This window comes from Carlito syrichta, unplaced genomic scaffold (genome assembly GCF_000164805.1).
Source record: "Carlito syrichta isolate Samal-C Ts95f unplaced genomic scaffold, Tarsius_syrichta-2.0.1 Scaffold313103, whole genome shotgun sequence".
Classification (NCBI taxonomy): Eukaryota; Metazoa; Chordata; class Mammalia; order Primates; family Tarsiidae; genus Carlito; species Carlito syrichta.
The window spans coordinates 193,652-205,049 of record NW_007257199.1 but is presented as its reverse complement, the minus strand read 5'-3'; the positions used below and the strand labels follow the sequence as shown (position 1 = coordinate 205,049).

Genomic DNA, 11,398 nt, shown 5'->3' with positions numbered 1-11,398 from the left:
GGGGCGAGCTGCCTGTGCTACGGCCGCTCGCTGCGGGGCGAGTTCGTGCACGACGACGTGTGGGCGATCGCGAACAACCCCGACGTGCGGCCCGGCGCCCCGCTCCACTGGGGCATCTTCGCCAACGACTTCTGGGGCAAGGGCCTGGCCGAGAACACCAGCCACAAGTCCTACCGGCCGCTCTGCGTCCTCACCTTCAAGTGAGTACCTCACCGCGCGCGCTTACCGCCGCCTCCCCTCTCCCTCCACCCTCGCCCGGACCGGGAGAAGTTGCGCAACTGGCCCGGGGGCATTTCTTTTTTGCCGCCCTTTCCCTGCTCTGCTCCCAGCCCTCCTGGCTTTCCGCGGCGCTCTGCTCCCGGGTCCGGGGCCCCGCTGATCCCGGCTCCCCGGCGCTTCGGGAGGTGCGGGCTGGGGAGTTGGGATCGAGTTTCTCAAGTGTCTGCGCTCTCGGTGGGCTTCTCTCCCGCGGCCGGCGGGCAGCGGGCTGGTGGCACCGCCTCCGCACCCCGACCCCTGCCGGATGGTGACCTCGTGAGGTCTAGCACGGACCCAAAGGGTTCCAGAAGGGTGGCGGGGGTGGCGACGCTTCCAAGTTGAGAATTGCTCGGAGGTTGTCGGGCAGCACTGCGGAAGAGAAGTGTATCAGCCCCTCGGGGGTCGCGTTGAGATGAGGCGAGGCGGGAATCTTGAGCTCCCAGGGCGGCGTGGGTTTTGGGGAGGAGCAGAAGAGTCCCTCCCTCCCTTCCCCCCATCCCTGCCTTGCACCCTTGGCTGCTTCCCGAGCCTCTCCAGTCTGCCAGACCGCTCGGGATCTAGACTTTAGAAGGTGCAAAGCAAAGGAACGCAGAGGCGTGAGATTCTCCAGGGATCCCAGGGTCCCAGCCGAAACAGTTGTTCTTTTACAACCTCGGAGTCATGATTCAGCATTTCTGGTGTGAATAAGTGTGAAGGGAACCGAGAACGCGCCGGGTTTTTGTGGCGTGGAGTATTTTCTTGAATTTACAAAGAGTGCTAGCTTCAGAGGAAAGAAGGGCTCCTGTGAGGGAAGTGCCGTCCTATACATCACGAGCTTGCCTCAGTCCTTTAGAATGTGGCTCAGCATTTCAGCTCATTTTAATGCGCCGGACAAAACTGTTGAAATAATATCGGCTCGGTATTATCGGCGTTTTAATAAGTCTTTTCCAGCAGGTGTAATAGGAACCCGTGTTTATGGTAATGATCACTTGAGACTGGGTTGGTAACTTGAAAAGCCCGATCTGGCCGGGAGGCCTACATCTCTTGACAGGTGGCTCTGATGACTTAGGAAAGGAAACCATAGCAATCGGCAACAATTCGTGGAGAAAGTTTAATGATTTAAGCAGGGTGAGAAAATTACACATTTGACTCCGAAGAGAATTTTTTGTAGACATCTGTCCTCTTGGAAACTTGTTCTGGCTTTCTACTGAGAGAGAATCCCGGCTACCGAGTGAGCTGCTCAGTACTTTCCGTTTTCCGAATGTTTCTTAAATTCTCCTGAGGTGGCACAAATATAAATGTTTCACTTCTGGATTGACCTGCTTTTTCATTTATTACAGGAAGGTTGTTGGTTAATTTAAGATGTGGAAGTTCACAACATAAGGTGTGCTGAGTTTTTAGCAGTTAGGAAGACCACCCTGGTCACAGGTCTGAGCATTTTCCCTTTTAAAAGTTCAGGGTCAAATGCCTGTTCCTACTTGGCCCAGGGTGGGGAAGAGTGTTTTCACTTCTTGCCTTTTAAAAATGTCTTAAATTCATAATGGAGATGGTAGGGACAAAGGACAAAGGGGTGGAGGAAGGAAGTAGACAAGGAGACAGGGCCATTGATGGAGAGGACAATTAGCAGAAGTTGGCAGAACAGGGCAAAGAAGAAGGAGAATTAAGGGGTTAGGGGAAGGAGGAACTCTTCACCTGTGGTAATCATGTTTGTAAAAAGCAGCTTGGTGTCTGAGATGCATTTCTCTTTGCATATTTTGTGCTACAGTCTTCTTTTTTGGAGAAGATTGAGTTGCAGACATAGAAGAGCAACACAGCACTAATTGCAATGAGACAGGTGCCTTTCAGAAAGAGAATGTTACGTAGTCATTCTGTGCTCACATGCATTGATTTAAATAAGACCGGACAATTTTCTCTACACAGTCACCTGAGGTGAAACTGCATCTTCTAGTGCAACAGCATGAAGCTGAAGGACATGGATGACTTTAGACCCACACAACTCTAAAGGCTGCTGCAAAGAAGGACAGAAAACTGCATTTATTAATTTTTTGATATGAACCAAGCATTGGCCTAGATACTTTACATAGATCATATCTTTCTGATTTTTATTTTACCTAGTTAGTGAAAACACAATTCAAGTGGTCCTTTAACTATACACAAACCATTTTAACTGTATCTTAAGTGATGTTTGAGAAAAAAATCTTTGAGATTTCAAATCCATTGCACATTTAAAAATTTTATTTGAGATAATTGTACATTCCCATGCTGTTGTAAGTAATAATATAGAGTTGCCTTATTCCCTTTTTCCAGTTCCCTCAATGGTAACATCTTGCATAACTATAATACAATATCACAACCAGGAAATTTACATTGATACAGGTTACAGCTTTTATTCAGATTTCAGCAGTTTTTCATGTACTTTTAAAATTTAATTTTTTTGTTACGTGTGTATTTAGTTCTGTGCAGTTTTGTCATATATGTAGATTTCTGAGGCTACCACCATACTCAAGATAGAGACCAGTTCTAGCACAAGGATCCTTTGTATTTCCTTGTCACAGTCATGGACACCTAATCTACAACAGTCATGTAATCCATAATCTACCCAATTCCCCCACCCTAATCCATAACAATCAGTAACCTATTCTCCCTCTCTATAATTTTGTCATTTTGATAATGTTATATAAGTGGAATCATATAGCATGTAACCAGTTAGGATGGGTTTTTTTCACTCAGCACATCCCTGCAGTTTCATTCAGGTTGTTGCATATATCAATAGTTTGTTGCTTTTATTACTGAGTAGTACTCCATTGAATGGATATACCACAGTTTGTTTAACCATTCACCTGTTGAGGACATCTGAGCTGTTTCTAGTTTTTGTCTGTGACAAATAAAACTACTATAAAAATTCATTTACAGGTTTTTGTGTGAACATAATTTTTTATTTCTCTTGGAAAAATGCCCAGAAGTGCAGTTACTGGGTTATGTGGTGGTTGCATGTTTATTTTTTATGAAGCTGCCAAATTGTCTCTCAGATGCTCCTACCAGTAGTATATGAGTAACTCAGTTTCTCTGCATCCTTGTCACCACTTCATATTGTTGCTGGGTTTTTTGTTGTTGTTGTTGTTGTTTGTTTTTCTTGTAGCCATTCTGAAAGTGTGTAGTGATAGCTCATTAATTTACCTTTCCCTAATGGCTAATGCTATTGAACATCTTTTCATGTGCTTGTTTGCCCTCTGTGTATTCTCTTTGATAAATGTGCCTTTGTGTTTTTTGTCCATTTTTGAAGTGGAATTTTTTAATGTTGAGTTTTGAAGTTCTTTATATATTCTAGGCACGTGTCCTTTGTCAGATATGTGATTGTGTAAATATTTTCTTCTACTCTTTAGCTTGACTTTTTGTTCTCCTTACAGGGTCTAACCCCTTCTAACCCCTTCCTTTGATTCATGGAATGTGTCACACACACTGAGAGCTAGAAATTTCCATAAGAATAAACATGATTGATAGATGCATAATGCTTTTTGCTATAAAGTACTTTCATGTGTCCTAATAAATAATAAAGGCACTTGCTTAGATAGTAAAGGTACTAAACACAATTTTTTCTTGAGTAAGAAAAGAGCTAAAGTTGAAATGAGAAAATGGGTTATCAGAGCATCTACAGTCACCAGTTTTGAGGGGTCAGGACAATGGGACATGAAGGCAGCTTACCTAGATGTGGTGGCTTTGTATTACATCAGTTTGACTAAAATGGAACTATTTTCTTAGAACACCTCTCTCAGAATGGTCTGGGTTAGGGATGGCCACAGAGAAATTTCTGTGAGATTTGGAAGGTAAAAGTGAAGTAGCCATGACCACACTCAGAAAGTCAGTGTAGGTCTGGTTTTGTCATGCGTTGTGTGGGCTATCACAGAAATGCTGGTGAACCTACTGTTGGCTTGCATTAGCATCCAGGCTTGCAGCTCTTCCAGTGCTCTCCAGAATCTCCTCTTTTCAGCTCCTTGGAGTCACGGTGCAAGTGTGTATGTGTGCAGCTCTGCGGGGAAGAGTGCCAGTCTTTTTGCAAGCCACTTGCATCATTAAAGTTGGAGCCTTGGAGGCAGGGAGAAACAGACATGTATTTTAACTCTTCCTTGTGTGTTCCAGCTTGTCCTTGCTTTTCTCTACTTCAAGTCTTTTCTTCCTCCTTTCCAGAATGGTTGCCCTGCTGGCCTTCAGCATGGGTTATAGACATAGAAGCAGCAGACTTACATAGGCTATTTAACCAGCTCCTGCATTTGTGAAAGTTCAAATCCCCATAGTAAATCCCTTCTGAATCATTCCTGGTGCTCCTGCTTTTCTAGTGAAAACCTAACTGATACAAATGGTCATCTCTTTGTGTTCCTTGAAGTGAATTTAGAATTCTAATGAATTTCTATTTTTATTCAAATCTCATATATAGTTTTTTCATAGATCATGCCCAAGGGCACACAGGAATATTTTTGGACCATAGTACAGCAGAATCAAAACATCTGTGAATTTGCAGCAGTGACCTTTTTTAAAAAAAATCTTGCTTCTTCATCTTTCACTGATCATGACCTATTTGTAACTCTGAAATCAGGAGGAATGCATTAGACACTGGAGACATGGAATTGACACAGAACTAAACCCCATGATGCCTATAACCACCCTTCCCTTGAAAAAAGGTCCTGATTGATTTCAAAGGTACTTGGCTTTTTAATGTTATCCCCTCCACCACCTTCCTCTTGGGAAGAAGCTCCTGCCGATTTGTTAGCCAGTGCCATTCCATTCGGTAAGCAAGCAGACGTCTGCTTCAACAAGAAAGGGCCAATTATTTTTTTTTCATATTAAAGATGGGGAAACCAAGGCAAATTAGAGGACTTTGAACTCTTAATTCTTTTTCTCTCTGTGCTTAGGCTATTAGATCATATTTGTTATGAAGGTTTATTTCATTAATGACTTCTTATAGTATTATAAACTGTAAGAGTGAAAGTGGGTGGTTTAAAATGTCAGAGCTAAAAAATAGAATATCTTAATATGTGCAACTGTAAGAATTTGAGACATTTTAATGTTTGATCTTGAGAGTCTTGCAGTAGTTTTCATCTTATAGTCACAAATTGTATGCCAACCATGAAAATAAGCACTAGCCTCCATGTCCCAAACCTTAAAGACATGGCAACATGATCCTTTTGCTTCTGCTTCTTTTGATTTGACTTCTATGGGACTTCATTTTGAGACAGTCTGTTGCTATAAGACTGCTAAGTTTGTTTTCTAAGTCTATCATAGAAGACAAGTGAAGATTCTCTAGGATGTTTGACTACATTATTTAGGATGTTAAATGACAGAATTAGTCAAGGAAAAATATGATTGGAGGTGAAAAAGATTTTATTTAAAAAAATGAAAAATTGCCTTTGAAGATTTTATGCCACACTAAGATCATCTTAGAAACTTCAAGAGAAGAGATTGTGATTATAATCTGGTAAGACATACTTTAGACATGAGATATGCTTTAGACTACAGTGGTGGTATAGGAGGGCTGGGAGATGAGAAGAACGTATTTTTGGACTCATTGGGGTTTTTGTAGGTAAGTCCTGGAATGAAAGCTTGGAAGTCACCTTCTGAAGCAGTCTATTGTTATCGACAGATGTCTCTTCTGTCTTCCTTTGGAGCTATGTTCACATGTTTCTTAACTTTAGGTCATCATCCTACTTTAAAAAAGAGGTGAGAAATGCTTGATCATACCTAAGCAATGGCATTGTACCTCTCCCCAATGATAAGCTATGGTTTCTGTTCTGCCAAGTCCTGTTTGATCTAAGCCTGGCTACCTCTAGTCTACCTTTCTCCACCTCATTTTCTATATCAGCATTCTAGAGCCTTGTTTTTTGCACAAGACAAACTCATTGCTTTCAAGGGCCTTGCACACGTGTGTTGTTTTTTCTTCCTGAATGCTCTTCCCCAGATCTCTGTAGGGCTTGCTCGCTTACCACCTTCAGACCCTGTTCAAATGTCACTTTATCCCAAAAGCCTTCCCAGGCCACTTGATCTAAAGTATAAAGTACCAAGTACTCCTCTATGCTTCATCCTTATTTCTTTACCCTGCTTTGCCTTATTATGTCTGGTATCTTTTATTATTATTATTATCATTATTATTATTATTATTATTATTTTTGAGTCGAGATCTCATTCTGTTGTGCTGGCTGGAGTGCAGTGTGGCATGTTTACGGCTCACCACAGCCTCAATCTCCTGGGCTTAGGTGATCCTTCAGCCTCAGGCTCCCGAGTAGCTGGGATTACAGACAGGTGCCACCATGCCCAGCTAATTTTTTTTTTTTTTGCAGAGATGAGATCTTGTTATGTTGCCCAGATTGGTCTTGAACTCCTGGGCTCAAGCAATTCTCCCACCTCGGCCTCCCAATGTGCTGGGATTCCAGGTGTGAGCCACCATGGTCAGCCTGTTTTTAGTTTTTTTCTCCTCTTCCCTCAGTGTAAGCTCCATAATGTATTATCTCAAGCCCCTGGAACTTTCCCTGGTTTGCAAAAGTAAGGATTCCAGAATTACTATTGAAATAAAGAATGAATATATTGTTTGTCGATTAAAAATAAATTAATTTAAAAAAGAATGAAGAAATCATTTTTTGGAATGCTCAAAAGTTTTGAGTAGATATTAAGGTCAGGCTACAAGTTTATGATGTAGAGAAAAAGTCTGCTTGGTTTACTTCCTGACTAATTTGTCTTTTTTCTCTCTCTCTCTCAAAGAGAAAAGTGGAGATAGACTAGGAATTTCCTTGGATACACACAGAGGATACCAGAGGATTCTGTTTACCAGGACGTTAAGGGGTAGCTTTGATTCTGAAAGGCAAAATTGTGGCTCTCTGTTGTAATCTGCTGGGACTGTAACTCTGTAGAGAAGGAGAATCTATAGCACTTTGGAACCTTTTTCCTCTTGGGTGGCACACTGAAGCACAAATCATTGGGGGATGCTTGCTGCAAAGCTCAAAGCTAGAGACAGCAGCTGTGCTTTCTGAAAACAACCCAGAATTCAGGGGAGTCTCTCCACATCCTGCTCTCAGGAACCTAACATTCATCCTTGCCCATTCCTTGCTTTCTATAAAGGAATGGCCATTCTTTTTTCAGTCAATATGGTAGACATGAAATGCCATTTCTTGTTGGATCAAATGAAGTATGAGGACCTGAAAATACTTCATCAAAGAAACTAACACGATGATGACTTTTTCTTCCTCAGTGTTTTATAATAAAGAATTTATCTGGTCTTTGTCCTGGATAACTGGGAGGGAGTTTCTAATCCCTTAGAATTTCCCAAGTGAAAGGAATTTCTCTATTATTTGTGGTAGATTCCTGGGATCTCACCTGACTTTATGCTAAGGAGGAGGTGACTCATGATGGTCCTCTAAATGTTTATAGGATAGGGACTGCTATGTTGCTAAGACTAATCACTTGAATTAGAGGGTTGGGGCTCTGAAACATGTGATGTCAGCCCTGCCTCCCAACCTCCTGGGGGGGAGAGGGACTAGAGATTGAGTTCAGGCATGTGCCCAATGAGTCAATAAATTATACCTACATAATGAAACCCCAGTGAAAACTCTAGACAGTGAGGTTTGCTTGAACTTCCCTGGAAGGTAATCATGCGTTCGTGTGCCAGGAGAGTGAAACATCCTGAAAACACAGAACATTTGTGTCTAGGACCCTCCTGGACTTTGTTCCATGGGTCTCTTCCTTTGGACCTGACTTGTTAATAAAATGACAATCATAAGTTTAGTGGTTTCCTGAATTTTATGAGTTGTTCTAATGAATTATTAAACCCGAGAGAGTTGTGGGAGGACTCGATTACGCAGCCATTTGATCAGTGCAGGTGGCCTGGGAAATTGTGACTGATGTCTGAAGTGTGGGGAGTTTTGTGGAGGACTTTGTGAACTGTGTGAATTCTGTGTGAATTATGGACAGTGGGTGTCAGAACTGTATTGCACCCAGATACTCTACCAAACACACAGTTTAAAAAAAAATTTACTGAAAATCGACAACTTAATTATAGTTGAAACTAAAATATGGGCCTTGGTCTCTTCTAATTTCTATTTGCCTACTCTGTTTGAAAATTTTCTTCTGGGATTTGCTGCCTTCCAGATATAATGGCTGATCTTTGTGCCCCTAGGTTTTCCCACTCCCCTTTTTTGGTACAGCTGTTACTCTGAGTAATGTGACAATAATGACAACCGCCGCTCCCATGGGGCAGCTTCCTCATAGTTAGGTGAGGATGTGATACACTGAGTTTAAATCAAAACCATGAATTTTACTTTTGCCTCAGAATGCCATCTCTCTTCTCCACTGTTGTTTGCACTGGTGCCAGTGATTGCATCGTTTGGTACTTTAGATACATTAAGCAATGATGATTTGCTGATTTATTCCTGGTACTGGAGGGAATGCAGCAGAAGAGCAACGAGAACGATTGAGGGCCAAAGGGATTTGCCTTAGAGGAAAAGTGAGAAGAACCAGATGTTGTTATTTATTGGTTGGATGATCTAAGAAGACTATGGAAACCACTTATCAGCATTTGAGAGCTGTAATGATAGCAAGAGATGGGGGATAGTAGTGGGGAGATGAAGAGCCATAGAGGAAGACAGCAGAATATCCTGTGTGCTTAGAACTGGGTTGTGAGAAGGGGCAATTTATGTTCATATTTGCCAAACTTTGGAATGTTTTCAGACAGTCGAATATGGCTATTAAGATTATTGAAAAAAAAAAAACATTTTATTTTCTACTATGTTGCCTTGTTTTAAATGAGAAATGAAGCCTACACCAAGTAAAATGTGAGATTCTTAAAGTCAAAAGGGAAGGATGAGCTCTTCCTGCTTGCAACTTAATGTTCATCTGTTCATTCAGTAATTTTTCATTTAGAATCTTTTATGTGCTAACTGGGATGGATACCATGATACAAATAAGTTACTGTCTTACAATGTATGACAAATGCTCAGAACTTTTGAGAAGTATAGTCAAAGTTTTAAAAAATTGATTAAATGCTATCATGGAGCTAACATTCAGAGTGACAAAGAACTTAAGATTGATGGCATTTCAGTGGGCTGTCATTACACTTCTGTGTGGACATTGCTGGTTATCCAATCATTTAATCCAGTTTTCTTTTTTTTTAGATTTAGAAAGTAAATTAGAGAGAGAGACAGACAGAAAGAGAGAGACAGAGAGAGAGAGAGAGAGAGAGAGGGAGGGAGGGAGGGAGGGAGAGAGATTCACCTCCCCCAAGGCAGGGGAGGGGGCCAAAACTATGGTGACCATAGCTCAAAGAGCTATGCTCAAAGACCATAGCTCAAAGACCATAGCTCTGGTGTGTCACGTGGACACACCAGAGTTGTAGTAAAGCAATGACCCTAATCCAGTTTTAAATGTTTAAATGTGTCCTAGCTTAAGTGCTACTTCTCCCTTTGAACTGAAGTCCACCTCTTAGTACTTTGTTTATTAAGGATTGAAACTCAGATGTTGAAACGGTCAGGCTGATAGAGTAGTTGAGTGACATGAGCTGGCCACAAGGTTATTTTCTTTGACATATAATACTTTGCATATTGGGCACATGGGACTATTTTCATCTTCCAGAAACATGCTTTCTTCCATTTACTTTCAGTTATTTTGCCTGTCTTTTTATTGCCTGTGTGTTACAGTAATACAGTCTAAAGAAATATACTACTCTCCTTTTTACTATAAGAAAAACAATGTGTACATAATGATAGGTGAATGGCTTCAGGTTAAGAATATGATAGGAATTGGCAGAGACTATGGCTAATTGTGAGCACTTGTCCTATCAAGTTGAGCATCCAGATATTTCCATGTAGCCATTTAAGCCCAGTGTTGCCAGTTCTTCTAATAGTTCAAGAGAAGCTGGAATCCATGTAGCCATGTAAGCCCAGAGTTGCCAGGTCTTCTAGTATTTTAAGAGAAGCTGGAAATTTTTACATGAAACCACCTGTTTTTAAAATACTGGTAAATTTAAAAGAAGAAAAAAGGTGTGAAGGTGAAACAGAACCATCTGCAGGCTAAACCTGGCCTTTGGGTAGTGTTTGCAGCATCAATATGGAAGCTTACTTTCCCCGTGGATGCTACTTTGAGTAACTGTTTTGCTTCAGTATTGCATTCATTCATTCATTCATTCATATGCTTATTCATCATCCAAATTCTTATTGTGTGACAACCATGAATGAGGCATTGTGCTAGACACTGAGAATATAGCCATAATTATGGCAAAGATTTTTTTTCCCCTGGAGAACCTGGTATCATTTCTGTCTCTTGTCTTTCTCTAGGCTGTGCACCTTCCATTTTTCAAATGTATATTCATGAGACATCATTTCTGAGCCCCTCTCCCTCCCCCTTAGCATCTTGGAGATGTCCTGTGAAGGTGCTCTTTGTTTAAGAAGCACTCTGAGGATCTGCTGCCTCACGTTGGATACCACCCACATTTCCTCTTCTGCCCGTAGGTTAATATCTCCCTCTTTGCCATCTCTCCATCTGGTAGATTCTACCTTCTACTGCCAGAATTCTCTCACTACCTATTAATCATCTGGTTAATTGCATCATTTTCTCCTACTGGACTGTTAACTCTTTGGGAATAGATGCCATATATTACTTTGTTTGTATTTCTGGGCCCTGAATCATACCTGACACATGGTAGGTACTCAATAATACCTGGAGTAAATTAAAATGAAAATTAGTTTGACTTGTGCAGTTCTCTACCTGTCTGTTAGTGGTTTGGACCATTTCAATAGTCAGGACACATTAACTCTTTGGGTTGAGGATAATAACATACATACAGTTTTAATCTAGATGTAAGTATTTTGTTCTCTTTTATATCCCAATGTGGGTCTTTATTTTTAGCACTAGTCTATCTAATCCTGTTAGAATTAGCTAACAATTTCAGCCATTTAAATTCTTTGTGAATCTGTTGGTCTTCAAGTACATTCACTTTCCTTTCTAGTTAAAGGTATGGTGTAATCTTTTTTTTTTTTTTTTTTTTGAGTTGGAGTCTCACTCTGTCGCCCAGACTGGAGTGCAGTGGCCGCTCCCGGCCACCGCAGCCTCGGCCTGCTGGGCTCCGGCGATCCTTCCACCTCAGCCTTCCGAGTAGCCGGAATTACAGGCATGCGCCACCACGCCC

General features: G+C 41.4%; 1 protein-coding gene across 1 annotated transcript in view; it reads left to right on the top strand.

The window, feature by feature from the left end:
• The first annotated feature begins 6 nt into the window (after positions 1-6).
• LOC103272656 (transmembrane and TPR repeat-containing protein 1) overlaps positions 7-11,398 on the top strand; it is a 196,127-nt gene continuing 184,735 nt past the window's right edge. Inside the window, exon 1 of the mRNA XM_021718612.1 lies at positions 7-200. The gene's annotated coding sequence lies outside the window, so the exon portion shown is untranslated. The remainder of the gene's footprint in view (positions 201-11,398) is intronic.